At 47.1% G+C, this 13,811-nt stretch overlaps 2 long non-coding RNA genes across 2 annotated transcripts in view; both read left to right on the top strand.

Annotated features, from left to right (window-relative positions):
• Positions 1–13,811, top strand: part of LOC125728583 (uncharacterized) — a 79,474-nt gene that overhangs the window by 7,371 nt on the left and 58,292 nt on the right. The window lies entirely within an intron of this gene.
• The window catches only part of LOC125728584 (uncharacterized), a 44,335-nt gene that overhangs the window by 953 nt on the left and 29,571 nt on the right, over positions 1–13,811 (top strand). The window lies entirely within an intron of this gene.

The following is a 13,811-nucleotide window of genomic DNA, read 5'->3' as shown; positions in this document are numbered from 1 at the left end:
AACTGTCATGACAAAGCAGACGCAAATGAGGTGACACTGCAGTGTCATCATTATTGCTGGCCCATCACCTGACAGGCACTAACCCTTCCCAACTGCAGGCTTTGGCGGGGGCTCCTACCTGCCAAAAAAAAAAAAAAATAGAGGCTCCATAATCTCTGGTAATGCCTCCCACGGCCATCTAATTGAGGATAGGCAAGGCCCGCGGAACCATGATCCATGAGTCAATTTGCAGCTCCGTCCTGACGTTGTGATTTGTGAGAAGGCCTGTATTCCAACTCTGAGTGGGGAGAAATTGCTACCCCCCCCCCCCCCCATTCCCAGGAGATGTGGTGGGTGTGGGAATGGGGGGGGGAGCCAGGATCACCCGTGTGCCAGGCCTGCGCCAGTGCCCATTGGCAGCGAAGGCGTCTCGTTGAGGGACTGGCCCCCCACCAACTCCCCTCTGCGGTGAGGAATTCCCCCCGCGCTCACAGCAGCAGACTGAACCCAGTGCATCCTGGCATGGGCCCCTGTGCCCATTCTCAGTCAACAGGATTAGGCTTGCCTATTGCTGCCTCTCTGGGATCACCTATACTACGCATTGTGTGTGCACAATGCTGGCTCGCCAATTTGGCTACGACTCTGCCCCCCCTCACCGCTCCCCCTTTGTCTTTAAATTTGTTTTTGTCTGGTGTGTCTCTGTGTTGTGAGGGAGGGTATAGAGAGCCGATTGAGAGGAAAAAAAAAATATCCAGGCTTGGCCTCTGAATAGTGGGCCAAGTTCATTAGCGGTGATGTTTACAGCACATTCTGCCTCGTGTTAGTTAAACACACATACATAGACAGATATTTGCCTTTGGGCTTGTTTTCCACTGCAAATACAACACCAGGGTAGCTGGTGCCATGCCTCTAGAGTGTTAAATAAAAAAAAAATAGATAATAAAAGTTGTGTGTTCTAGCGGCTAAAGTATTTATGTTAAATATTCAGTTTGAATGGTTCATCCAATAAGCACAACGGATATGCTGTGCTGAATTTGCCGCTTAAATCACTTCGTCTCCCATTGGTTGAAGTTCCAGGTAGGTTGCTGCCAGACTGTGACTGGCTGCTTCGACTGAAGACTCTGTACAACATGAACCTTAAACCGTGCCTGCTCTCCATGCCTGCTTCTTGCCGTGAGACTTCAGGAGTTGTGTTTGGCGTTTAACATGTCAGAAAATTCGGTGATTCCGCCATGGTGTAGTTCGAGGCTCTGCTCCGTGACTCTCCACACAAGCACAGACCATGAAAGACCTATCGAACCTAATTTCACTTTATTTAACTTGCTGGGATTTGTTTTGTCTTTGCATACAAGGAAATATTAATGAGTCCAGTTCACAGGGCAGTAGTCTTACAGACCTAGAACCCTAGAGATGGTCCCCTTGCATGGTGAGATCAGTGTCATGCGGCGAGATTGTTGTCTTGGCGGCATGTCTGTGATGCTCAGCTTATTATTTGAGTTTTAGATTGTGCCTGGTGCCATTTATGTCACATTTAAAATGCTAACAGTAAAGGGGGGAAAGTGTCATTTACAGAATCGGGGCGTTTGCTCCAGAAAATTAATTCGGCTTACCCCTCTCTCCTCATTCCTGTCTTCAGGCCAGTATTATGCTACTCCTTTGACAAGAGTAATATTTAATGAATAGGGCTATTAATATCACCAAGGTCTCCAGGGATGTTTCCTGGTAACTGATAGGCCCAGACAAGATTATGCGAGTGAGTGTATATTGTATGTAATTCAGTTTTTGTGCACATGCTCAGTGAAGACGTGCGCGTCTCTAATGTGTGTTTTGATACTGTGTGTTTGCTTACATACATGTGCTGAATGACTGAGCGAATCCCGGACTTACTCCTGCCTTTCTGTTCACGCTTGTTGTGTGCTGCGACTGAGACAGTGCGCATGTGTGTGCGCGTGTTTTTGTCTTTTGTCTGTGTGACGACAATAATGATCACGTGGTGCGAGTTAATGTTCCGTGAAAATAGAAGGCAGGAGTTTAATTATGGACCATAGGGAAAAGGGAGCCGTGAACTTGGTAGTTATTTTAATATTCCTAATAAAGAATTTTTCATTTCCAAAACAAATGGCATATTTACTGCAAATGAAGAAAGTCTAGTCGTACTAGTAGCTCTTTGGTTAAAATTCTCCCCGTGGTATCACGTTTAAAAGCCTTCAAATTATTGTGAGTGCTCCTGGGTTGTATTTCAAATGTTGAAAAATGAAAATAAAATAATGACAAAACATTATGGTTTTGAAAAGCGGATGTGTTTGTCAACGTTTTTGTGCATTTATTTTTATTTAATTTTATGGCTCCTGATAAATTACGAAGGAATTACTGTACGAAAATAATAACCCATGTAAGGAAAGCACAGCACATGTATTAATTCTGTAGGGAATCTCCTAATGGCTCGACGAGCTTCGCTTAATCTGCATGCTGTTTACGTCATTGCGTGAGTAGTGGACATTTCGGTACCTTGATGGCAGACACTAGTAGAGGCCTGCTTCCTCGCCCCCTCTGACATCCCTGCAGAGTGGTGGCAGTTTGTCGCTGACCCCCCAGTGTCCTTCGCACCATGCGAAGACCCCGTTATAAGTACGGCGGGGCAGACGGGCAGGCTCAAACCACCAAATAATAAAAGCCTGAAGAGGGACCCGGTGAATTACGAGGAAATATGGCCTTCCTTTACAGCGAGGGCCGTGAATGAAGCCGTAAAATTATGAGCAGTTTTTATGATGGCCCATTGAAGGGGGATGCTTGTATATTGATGGTTCGCAGCCTGTATCCCTCTCTCCCCCGCACGGGGGAAGAGCTGGCGAGGGGCCCCTGTGTAACTATTTTTCATGCATTTAATATATTAATTATCCGGTAAATGTTCCCCAGGCAGTGCTTGGGATGCCGGCGAGTGACAGCTTTCCGATGAAGCTCCCCAGTAGCCCATCAGGCTGCAGTGTATTACGTGGGAAAGGTCAGACCGGGGTTAATGTAACTTTTTATTTGCTGATTTTTCATAGACGGGGAGGGAGGAAAGAGAGCAAGGCTAGTTTAGAGAAAGGAAGGAGGGGGAAAAAAAACTGCGCAAGGAAAGCTGCGAGGCCAGTACACAGACAGATAAGGCTCCAGGGCTGGGTATCCTTCTCCTTATATTCTGAACCCAGGCTGGCTCAGTCTCCTGGGCAGACGCCTCTATTGCCTGCCTGTCCCGGAGGATTCACCTGACTGACATTGTCCAACAGAAGAGGGGAAAGCATTTGTAAGGTGTTTCAATTAAAAGTACCTTCCGTTGGGCTGGCATGGCCTTTTTGTAATGTCATTTGCTAATGAAGTTCACAAAATGTATTACTAATTTAATATACGTTTGGAACATTAAAAATGTTTATAGTGGTTATTTAAATATGTATCACCCACACACTGGCTAGACATGGCCAGTAATATTAGTAGATGTTTATGTGAATGGTTTGTTAGACTTTTTCATGGAGCAAATTTTGCTTTTCAGTCCTCATTTTCTACCTTGACAATTGAAATGTTCTGAAGTGCTGTTGAAAGACAATTGAGTGGAGAGGGTCTGAAGTGATCAATTGTCTCTGGTTCTCATTTTCAACACATTCCACTGTCTGATTGAGTTAATTACGCTGCCCTCCACTCTGCTGATTGGATGTAAACATTAATATGCCAGAAAATGACTCTGTCAATGCTTACTGCTGTGTTCCAAGGCTAACCAAATTGATCAGCTATTGAAAAACCTTTGCTAAGATTTCGTTTCACTGTCAGAAGTCTTATTGCTTAGAATTTCCAAAAATCTGGAAAGTGGTTCCAGAATTTAGTCAATTCCTCTGCCTGAAAAATCTCTTTCAAATCAGTTTTTTTTTTTTTTTTTTTTTTTTTTTAATAAATATTCTCAGGGTTGACTTGAGTTGAGTGGATGGTAAATAGTTGATAAATTATTTTGCTATAAACAGCTACTTGGTGATAGCCCCATGCATGCCTTCATCGCTGATGCCAAGAGACTCCGCAGCAAGCGCCTGCTGGACAAAGGTCCTGTTCTGTTTACAAAGGTACTTTCTGTTACTGACAGAAGCAGCAGTTCAGCTCAGAACTTTACCAAGTAGTGGCCAAACATGTCAGCCATTTTAAATTTAATCTACCCAGCTCTGTAATTCAGATGAGCAAAAACAAACACAAACTAGTTAATTGGTTAATCTGGGACAAAATTTCTTGTTTGTGTTGGGTTAGCATTTTGCATGACGCTTTACCTGCTGCATGCAGTCTGTGTTAATGTGTTTCCGGTGTTCTGTCTGCTTGAGCAGTCTCAGGAACGCGGCAGCCTGCGAAAAACCACATTTTTCTGTGCTCGATCCTGCAATGCCACTGCTAAAATACCCAAAGTAAACATCAACGATAATATAAATATGAAAGGGACATCCGTTTCTGTACAATTTCATATGGAAACTGATCTGTTTCAGACACACAAGGCCGCACTCAGGCACACTAGGGGGCAAACGTGTTGTTCCTGGTGCACCCAGTAGGTGGCGTTGTCCAGGTAGGACTGGCACGGTCCTATAGCGTGTTCGTCTGACCCGTCATCAGGATGCATTGGTGGCTTTGAGTCACCGATTTTCTTTTTTTTTTAATTCTGTACAGATACTGTAATTAGACTCAGTACAGGGGTGTTATGGGGACATTTTTCTGAACAGTTAATGCCTAATGAACTGTCTCTAGTGTATGATGTAAAAAAGCAGCCGTACAAATAACACTCCCAACACCTCAACAAATTCTGACTACTTGTCATTTTTTACCCAATTTCCACCACGCCCTGTGGCTTTTGGATCATTAACATCATATCAATCAAAGGCTATTCCTCTTCTATTGTTGTATTGCTATATTTCTATGTTTTAATGACGAAAGTGATATGGACACCTTCCTCCTGATGAGGAAATGGATGGTTCTCTGAATGGTTTTACACAGAATGGATAAAGCTACTCACTTATTGATCTTTGCGATCAGTTAAATTCAGCGATTGTGCTACGGCTTTGAATTTGTTGACAGGGAGTCACTCATTCTTAGTGCTGAAACCTCGCTGTCATACGTGTAATACCCATCCATATTTACTTTGGGATGGAAGTCTGCCATTTATTTGTGTATGTGTTTGTGTATGTGTGTTGTTTGCGTGTATGTTTGTTTGCTCAGGAATGTGCATGGAGCATCCAGCATAGGGCTTTTCTCCACTCTGTCCTGCCAATCCCCCCCCCCCCAAACCTTAAGGATATCTCTCACCACTTCCGCTCTTTCCTCCCTTATCTCTCTCTCGAAACCCGCTTTTACTATCTTTCTCTCTCCTCCTATTTTGACTTTTCTGCCTTGGCTCCCTCTTCCTCCGCTGCTCCTTCCCTCCCACCCTCCATGTCTCTCTCTCCCTCTCTCTCTCTCTCTCTCTCTCTCTCTCAGCCTGCCTGCACAGCCGTCACTCTGAATTATTTTCAATGAGCTCCTTTATAGTGGGCGCCAGATCTCAGCTCGAACCCATCACAGAGCGCCGCGTCATGGACGCGCTCTGCATTTCTATCAGGGCTGCTCTTTCACTGAGCTATTAACCTCTCTCTTTCAATATATATGTACTGTGTGTGTGTATATACATTTTTTATATATATATTATATATATAAAATATAATATATATTATATATAAACACACACATTCATTTTTCTCTCGCAAACTCTTTCCCACCTACGTGCTTAGCCACACTAGCTAACCCTCTCTTTTCTCACTCTTCCTCTCTCATTCTCTCGTTCACTCTGTCTCTCTTTCACCTGGACCAGCAGACACCTGGTCCTGCTGAAAGGACGACCCACAGTGCCAGCCATAATGCGACACGCACAGATTTATACAATCTGCAGTGTACCCTGGAGGTACTTGTGCAAATAGGTCTACTATAAACACCACCAGTAAAACCTTTTCTTTTAAGTTCTGTCTAATGTTGTTCTGCCTTTTACTGTTGTAGTAAAAAGGAGGAAAATGTGTATTTGCTCCAGGATCCCAGATTTTTTTCAGAAAACAATCAGAAAGTCAAAAAACAAGTTAAACAATGGGGCCGCACGATTTTTATGCCAGCCCAAACTTTAGACATGGGTTTAGGAGTCTGTTCAGAAACTTATTGAAAGAAACCCTTATTTTCCTGCAGTCAGATGTTGACTGCTGAAGTCCAGCATTAAGTGGTAAATCGCTCCCAGTAATAACAGCATATGCCAGCCGAGCAGCACTGTTATCAGATGGCTGGAAATTAGTTTAATTAAAATAAGAAAACCTGTGTAAGTCCTAATATGATAAACTGCACCCAGCTCTCTCTATTGGATGAACGTGGGATCAGTGTCCAATGGAAAGGAAGATTCGTGTGTCACATGATCCTCAGCGAGGCTTCTTCTTATAACCAGGATGAAATTATGTTTGACTGGATAACATCCATGCTAACTATGCTACGATCAGAATGCTCCTAGCTAGGATTAAGCTATGTTTTTGGAATTCCTGGGAGGGATGTCTGTCTTTTCGCTGGTGTTTTTTTTTTTTTTTTACCTGAATTGTCCTACAGCACTCACGCTTACTCTGCACTCAAGTAGTAAAACATATTAATGGAGAAATGAATTCGAATCAGGATGCCGAATTGTTGATGTGTGCGTGAGTGGTCTACAGGGAGGTCAAGTTCTTCCTGCATGGCTCTTCTCTTTGGTAATGAGCCTGTTGAACTAGCTGTACTGTAATTTGCTTATCTTTTCAACTAAAACTCCAACACCCCCACATTGTTTTGAAGTGGCTACAAAAAAAATGAACTGATCCTATAGGAGATGGGAGGAAAATGAGGTTTGGTTGTTGTTGTCTTGCAGCGTTTAAATGAGTTTTTGTGTGATTGAGTACTCAGCTGTGCTTAAGTTCAGTCTTGATTTGTAAAAAAGAGAAGTAGCTTAAGGGTAGGCGGCAGATTAAAAGTCAAGATTTTATAGGCTTGTGTGGTTTTAGGGCCATTATATGTCTCTCTGTCAGGCGTGTTTGTTAATACACGGTTTGGATAGGATGTGTGTGAACCCAATGAAATGACAGAACAGTATGGGCACGAGGGTTTGAAATATATCACTGGAATGGCAAAAATATTTTTAATACTACCTCCCCTTCCCCCTCAGCACCTAATAGCGGGATTTTGGACAATCATGCTGGGTTGTCAGTTGATCATGTGTGTTGATGCAGTGTCTCCATATTCATCAGGCCAGGGAGTGATAGCAGGTGGTTCGCCCGTGGCTCCGCTGCGCATCCTGACCCTACGGCTCATATCAACGCTGCCTCATTACTGTCTTCTCATGTGAAGTAGGCTTGCTAATTGAGCTCTCGCTGTCATTTTAAAAGCTGCGCAATTGTAAGGACCGTTGCGTTCGTGTAATCACTGTAATTGTTGCATCTGTGTGTGAATCCTGAAAGAAAAATTTTGCCATCAGGATTCCCTAGACACGGGCCTCTGTGATTTGTACGTGTAGAATTATCCCTGTTGAATCCGTTTGCTCATTTTTATCTATAGAAATGTTAATCTCATGCATCAGGCTGCAAACGCCCATTGCTGTCGAAGGCTGATTATGCCTGTTGCTCATTCCGCTAAGACCTTAAGCTAGTTGCTTGATTTGGATTTCCTAAATAAGGTGGTCTATAAGATAACCACAGAGAAAATTTTGACTAATGTCAGTGACCCTCTATGGACACAGTCACTGTTTAAGCGCAGGTATTATCCTTCGATTGGTTGCATCTGAGTAGACAATGCTTGGTAGCCCAACACTAATCGCTGCTAATTTGCAGGACGCATACGGTGGGATGGGGGAGCTGAAATAAAGGTGGGCTGCACAGTCCTGTCTCCTCTATCCAGATGCCACATACTCAGAGTAAACACAAATAACCTACATAATTGCCCGAAGAAAAAACTTCGCCATCGCCATAAAGGGACTGGGTTAACAAGTACTGGCGGCAATCCAGAGGAAAATAAAAAAAAAAAAAAAAACAACAACTGAAACACACAGTTTATATATAAATTAAGCTGCAAAGTGCAGGAAATTGCAGACAGCACAAAAGACAGATACGAAAGTGAGGTCCCTGTCAATAAAAGGAGAGGTGATTATAGTAGATAGTAGTAACTATTGCATATAACCTCCCTCCCTCTTACCCACCCACCCATCCCCCTGCCCATCCCTGTTGCACTCCCCCTACCTTCACATAGCAACCTCTTCTCCTGTAATAACAGTTTACAGAGCAACATTGTACTGCAACATAATAGCCGTGTTATAATTTGCCCTAACAACTCCAATTATGCCTCTTATTGATTCAGCCACACATTTAATAGGAACAGCCACACCTCTTGCATTAGGAGTCATTAAAGGTGTTGAACAGTGAAAATTTAAAATTGTCCCTTCCTTCATCCGTGCTGGATGTGTCTCTGACAGCATAATGTGTCCCCGATTTGAGCACTGTAAACACCCCACAACAGTCGTTTCGCTCTAGCCGTTTTTCTTCTTTAACAAAAGACAGAGGCAGTAGGCATGGAAACAAAAAAAAAGCAAAAAGAAAAGCAAAAAAAAAAAAAAAGAGAGAGAAACGCCACAAAGGTTGAAAAGCTACTTTTTGTTGACTGTATTTAAGTGGGTCAATTTCTCTGACTTTTATTTTCCTTTCTCTTCTTTGGGCCTTTGGCGCTTTCTAATTGCAGGCCGGTCCTGGCCGCTCGTTAGCCAGGCGGAGTGGCTCGGTGGGCTAGCGCTGTTGCTCTCGTCCGCCACCCTCGCGCATCGATCTTCGGCAAAAACGAACCCCTTCTCTTCTGCCGCGGCCTGTGTGTACTCCGTGAAGGAGGCAGGGATTCCGCTGTTTCCTACCAGCGTTTCACAGCGATGCTGGGGGGTCTGTTAGACCTATACTGAATCTGCAGGATGGCTGACCGCCGTCGGTGCCCCCCCAGATGCCGGTTGTTGAGCAAGGGCCTTCAGATCAGTTCCTGTGGCCTGTTGGTGGTGGAGGTCCTGGAGGATGGGCGATGTCCCCCCATAGCCACTTTGTTTAGACCAGCCCTCGCTCCGCTGGCTCTTTAAAAAAAAAAAAGAGAGAGTGCCCTTCACATGCCCCGTAGTCCCTCTGGGCCATATTTCATTTTCAATACACCAGCAGTAAAAGGAAAAGATAAAATACGGGTCACCTTCAAAGCGCTTGCCTTGGTTATTGGCTAATTCACCGTCAGAGAGGGTGTTTTATAACGTTTTTCTGACAACTGACTCGCACCACGTTTGTGGGGTGGGGTGAGGGGGGTCTTTACCTGTGCATAAAACCTTTAATGCAGTTCACAATCGCCTTTATAAGAGATGGACATTAAGATAAAGATTTGAGCTCGGGGTTTAATTGAATTCATAAGGAGTGAGGCATCCAGACCATGCTTCTGAACTCTTTAAGTTGGCTTTAACAAGCCTCTTCCCCTGTTCAACTTATGACTAGAAGTTCAGTTTATAATGAGGCAAACTAATAGATCAGAGCACTTAGAGTTGCCGGCGACAGTCCGGCTGTACCTGGGTTAGATGATTTTTGTGAAAATGGCATTGAATAAGGTTTGAATAAGAATAAAATTTCGACAAGATGGATAACTAAGTACCGCATGTACCGTAAGCCGAAAGTACATATTCTGTGACTTTGATGTTAATGCCCGTCGGCTTAGCTGTGGACGTGTAGAGAGGTGCCAGTGTTTATTTTCGGCCCGCTGGTGTTTGCTTGTAAGCTGGGCTCGCTCGGAGGGACGGGACCGTGGTGCGGAGTGTGGCTGGACGTCCGGGTCGGCCTGGGCTCGCAGCCGGCTCGGCTGTTTCCACCACGTCCGACAGGCCCACGCCACAGAGCTGCATTGTCAGGCCCGCAGCGTTGTAGGGGCCGGCAGAGGAGTGCTTCCAGCTTCAAAGTGCGAGTGCTCACACCCCTCCCCCACCCACCCCTAACTGAGCCCACTGCCCCCACACACGCTGACACTGACCTGTGGATGAGCGAGGATAGCGGGCAGGTGTGAAAGGAGGCGGCCCACCGGTTTGCTGCCGGGCCCAGCTGGCGGGGCGAGGCACGCATGCGGTTCCTGGAACAGACGGGGTGGGTTTGTGTGTGTGTGGGGGGGGGGGGCGGGGAGGCCTGTGCACACACACACAAACACACGGGCATGGCACAGCACCCGGCCTCAGGCTGGGAGGGTGGCTCTGTTTAATTTTCAGCCTCCCTGTGAAGCGTTTCAGAAGCGCCTTTGAGGCAAACGACCCGGAGGCGCCGCAGGCGAGGTGCTGGGCTGGGCGCGGGGCACTTCCCCCCCCTCACCAGTGCGGCAGCCATGATCAGACATGCTGCTTTACTGTGCGGTGGTGAGGGAGAACGGAAGAGGCGGGGGTCGAGGATGCTGTGTGGCAGTTTGGTGGTGTGACATCAGCACCGGTCTGGCTCAAGGTCGGCAGGCTGGGCTGGCCAAGCCCGGGCCCAACGGGCCGCAGATAAATATATTCCCTATTCTGCTGCTCCCTACAACACTCCGTCTTTAATCCCTGCTGCTCTGAGTGAACTATATAAACTATTAACTGCACATCCAGTAAATCCCACTGCAGAAAGGGCTGTAAAATTGCATCCCCCCTAGCAAACAGCACAGTAAAGTGCCCTTGCTGTATGACATGATGGGGGCCAAAAACAGTCATTTCCCACTACAGTGTTTTCAAATTGAGTCTTATCCACTCTCGCTTACCCCCCCTCCCTTATTCGTTGCCCCCCCCACCCTTTTCTTAAACCATGCTTTTATCATCAGCGAGTGAGGGTTGGTGGAATGGGGCTGACCCCGGAGATGGGATCTGACAGCACCTGTTCTCTAGTCAGTGCAACTAGGCCGCTTCATTATCTCACTGAGGAGCCGCCGCACCACCTTGGGTGATACTGCTTTTAACCTCTTAACCCCCCCCCCCCCCCAGTCCACCAAGCCACGCTCACCTGCGTCCGACATGCGACACGGGCGCCGGAGGTGCACGGCTCTGCGATCGGCGCCCCGGAGGTAAGTGGCCCTGTCGGTATTGATCCGGTCCGGAGAGAGGAAGTCGGACTGATTGCGGTGCGATTCACTTCTGAATGCCGGTCTGGGATCGGATGCCACATGGGGAGGGGGAGGTGACGATGCGTTTTGGTCCCCGTCCGACCGTCACCTGGGCAGTGTCACGTGGGAGGAAAACAGACCCGTTTTCTTTAAGTGTCTTAAAGAAGCTGTGCGTGTCTCCCACTGTAGCTGTAGCTTCCCCGGCGCTGTTTGAGTTCCCTGGACCTGGCCTTTGTAGAACGGGGTTCCGAGTACGCGGCTCACTCCCCCCCCCTCCATACAGCTCCCCCTAAAATATCTCACCCTTTACATGTCCTCTCAGTGGGGGGGGAGAGTGCAAAATCACATTGGCCATGCTTCCCCATCGCTGACCTGAATTCGGTGACGGGCCACAGTGTAACAGTTCACAGGGAGACAGTGAGGGAATAAATAGATAAATAAGGACTGGGAAGGGAAGAAAAAAACAGAAATAAATGACTAAGAGGCACCCGGCCGGAGGTCGGCCCTGAGAACCGGGGCCAGATTGGGGTGGTGTAAATGAACCAGCAGCACCTTGGAGAGGGACTGCTCTTTCTGCACGGCTACTCTGCTCCCCTACCCTGCATCCTCCTCACCTGCCCCTGTTCCCCGCTCTCCCAGAGGGGTGCTTCCTCAGCAGTGCATGCTGGGAGTGTCTGATTTCATCTACCAGACATCTTTCTGTCCCACCCACCCCCCCCTGCTGCCCGATCGCCATGGTTTTGTGCCATTTGATTGTTTTAATTTCTGTCTGAAGTCGGGTATGGTGGCGCTGGGGACCACACAGGTGGCGATTGATCTTCCTGGCCCAATATCCCACTCCCTCCGGGTCCTCTTCCCCGCAGGTGACTTTTCCGAGCCAAGCCAGTGCTTCCTGTAAAGATATGAATACTGTAACCCGCCGGCCTTTGCGAGGGCAGCCACAGACAGGGTCCCGCCTGCCGCTTTGTTAGCTGGTGGCTCCGATCTAGATAAACATGGCAAACAGACAGCACTTTCGTGTTCATGTTTTATAGCGCTGTTTATTGTTATCGGATGGTTAATTGATTATGTTTCGATGAAGAAAGCCATACACAGTTAGCTGCATGGGGGTGGTTGTAGTGGGGGGGTGGGCTTTTTTTTTTTTTATACTACCCTACAATGTGCAGCTCCATTGTTCCGGAAAGAGCTGCCAGCATGCCCATAACGTCGCTTTCTGTAATGTATTTCTTACTGAATGAAAGGTTTGCTTCCAGTGGGGGCAGATCCATACCAGCCCCCTCTCCTCCACACCCCCGTCCTGGGGGACTTGGGGTAACTATGCCCCAAGGGTTGCTGGCATGGCGGGGGGATGGGTGGCAAATGCCCCTTTACCCTTTGCATCTTCGTCATGCTCAGGCTATGTCTGGTGTGCAGGAACAACAACAAGATAAAACAGAACAAAAGTATTTTGTAGCATTAAAGTAGCTGCAGTTTTTTTTTTCTTTCTCTTCAAATTAATTAATTAGTGTTAACATCTAGGAGTTATTTTTACCAGTCAAAGGAAGGTCACGGTGCTTTTGAAAGGTATCTGTGAAATGTTTCAGTTGGTGTCAGCACATTGTCTGTGAGGCACACATGTCACGTGCTGAATATGTTCTGATGCAATAAAACCGTATGTCGTAATATATATCGGTTTCTGCAGCTCTAGTGGGATTTGCGCTCCTAGTGCAATACATTAATAAATACAGGCATACAAATCAGGGCCTTTTTTTTGATGAGCCTGTATTTATTACTAAATCATCTCCTACATGGACTCGTGCAACCGGCACATGTATTAATAAGAGGCAGAATCTCAGGATGGCAGTGATGGGTGTGCTGTTGGGATGTAGCTTGTGGCCGTGTGGTCTCACAGCAGCGATGGTGATAAACATCGGGGGGGAGGCTGTTTGAACTTTACCGCCCACTTGCATGTAATTTAACAGTCCCTGAACACTGGGGGGACAGGCGTTATGTACACCGGCAAAAATCTACACCCGCTGTGAAGGAACCTTAAACACAGTCCTGTGCTTCCACCTGGGTTAACCCAGACCCTGCTGAGTGTCGCAGCTGCCCTGTACCCCTGACCCCCCCCTGCCCAATGCTGTGGGTGGTTTTACGGGGGAGGTTTTACGGGGGGGCGGGGGTGGGCAGAACTGGCCTCACGGCAGGTCTCGAGTTGATGTTAGCTTGAGACACTGGGGCTGTAAGCTGAGAGGTCCTTTGATGGCAGTTCCTCCAGGTTTGCTGTCATGAATAAATACAAACGGGAGTGTGTCTGCTGTGTTTGCCGTGCACGCAAACCCCCCTCCCCAGACAGCTGGGCGCAGGAAGCTCCCAGTGGCTTTGCATGCGCCGATGTGCTGTTTGCTACGTGACGCGTGCGGCAAGTCATGGAGCCCACGTGGAGTCCATTACCTTTCCAAGATAGCCCCCCCTTGCCCAGTCCCAGAGCTCTAACAGTAACATCCCTTCCATTTTATATTGGGGGGTGAAGCAGGAAGAGAAAGTAAGAGGAGCTATAGGAGCGAGGCGAAGGGGGGGGGGGTGGGTAGATCCGATGTGCGAGCACCTTACAAATGTTTGCGTCAGTTTCCTTTTTTTAAAGCAGAGGCCAGTGAGAGGCAGAAGGAGCTGTGGAGAGGGGCGCAGGGAAGGAATGTCCACAG

Source organism: Brienomyrus brachyistius, unplaced genomic scaffold, assembly GCF_023856365.1.
Source record: "Brienomyrus brachyistius isolate T26 unplaced genomic scaffold, BBRACH_0.4 scaffold337, whole genome shotgun sequence".
Lineage (NCBI taxonomy): Eukaryota > Metazoa > Chordata > Actinopteri > Osteoglossiformes > Mormyridae > Brienomyrus > Brienomyrus brachyistius.
This window is presented reverse-complemented; position numbering and strand designations above follow the sequence as displayed.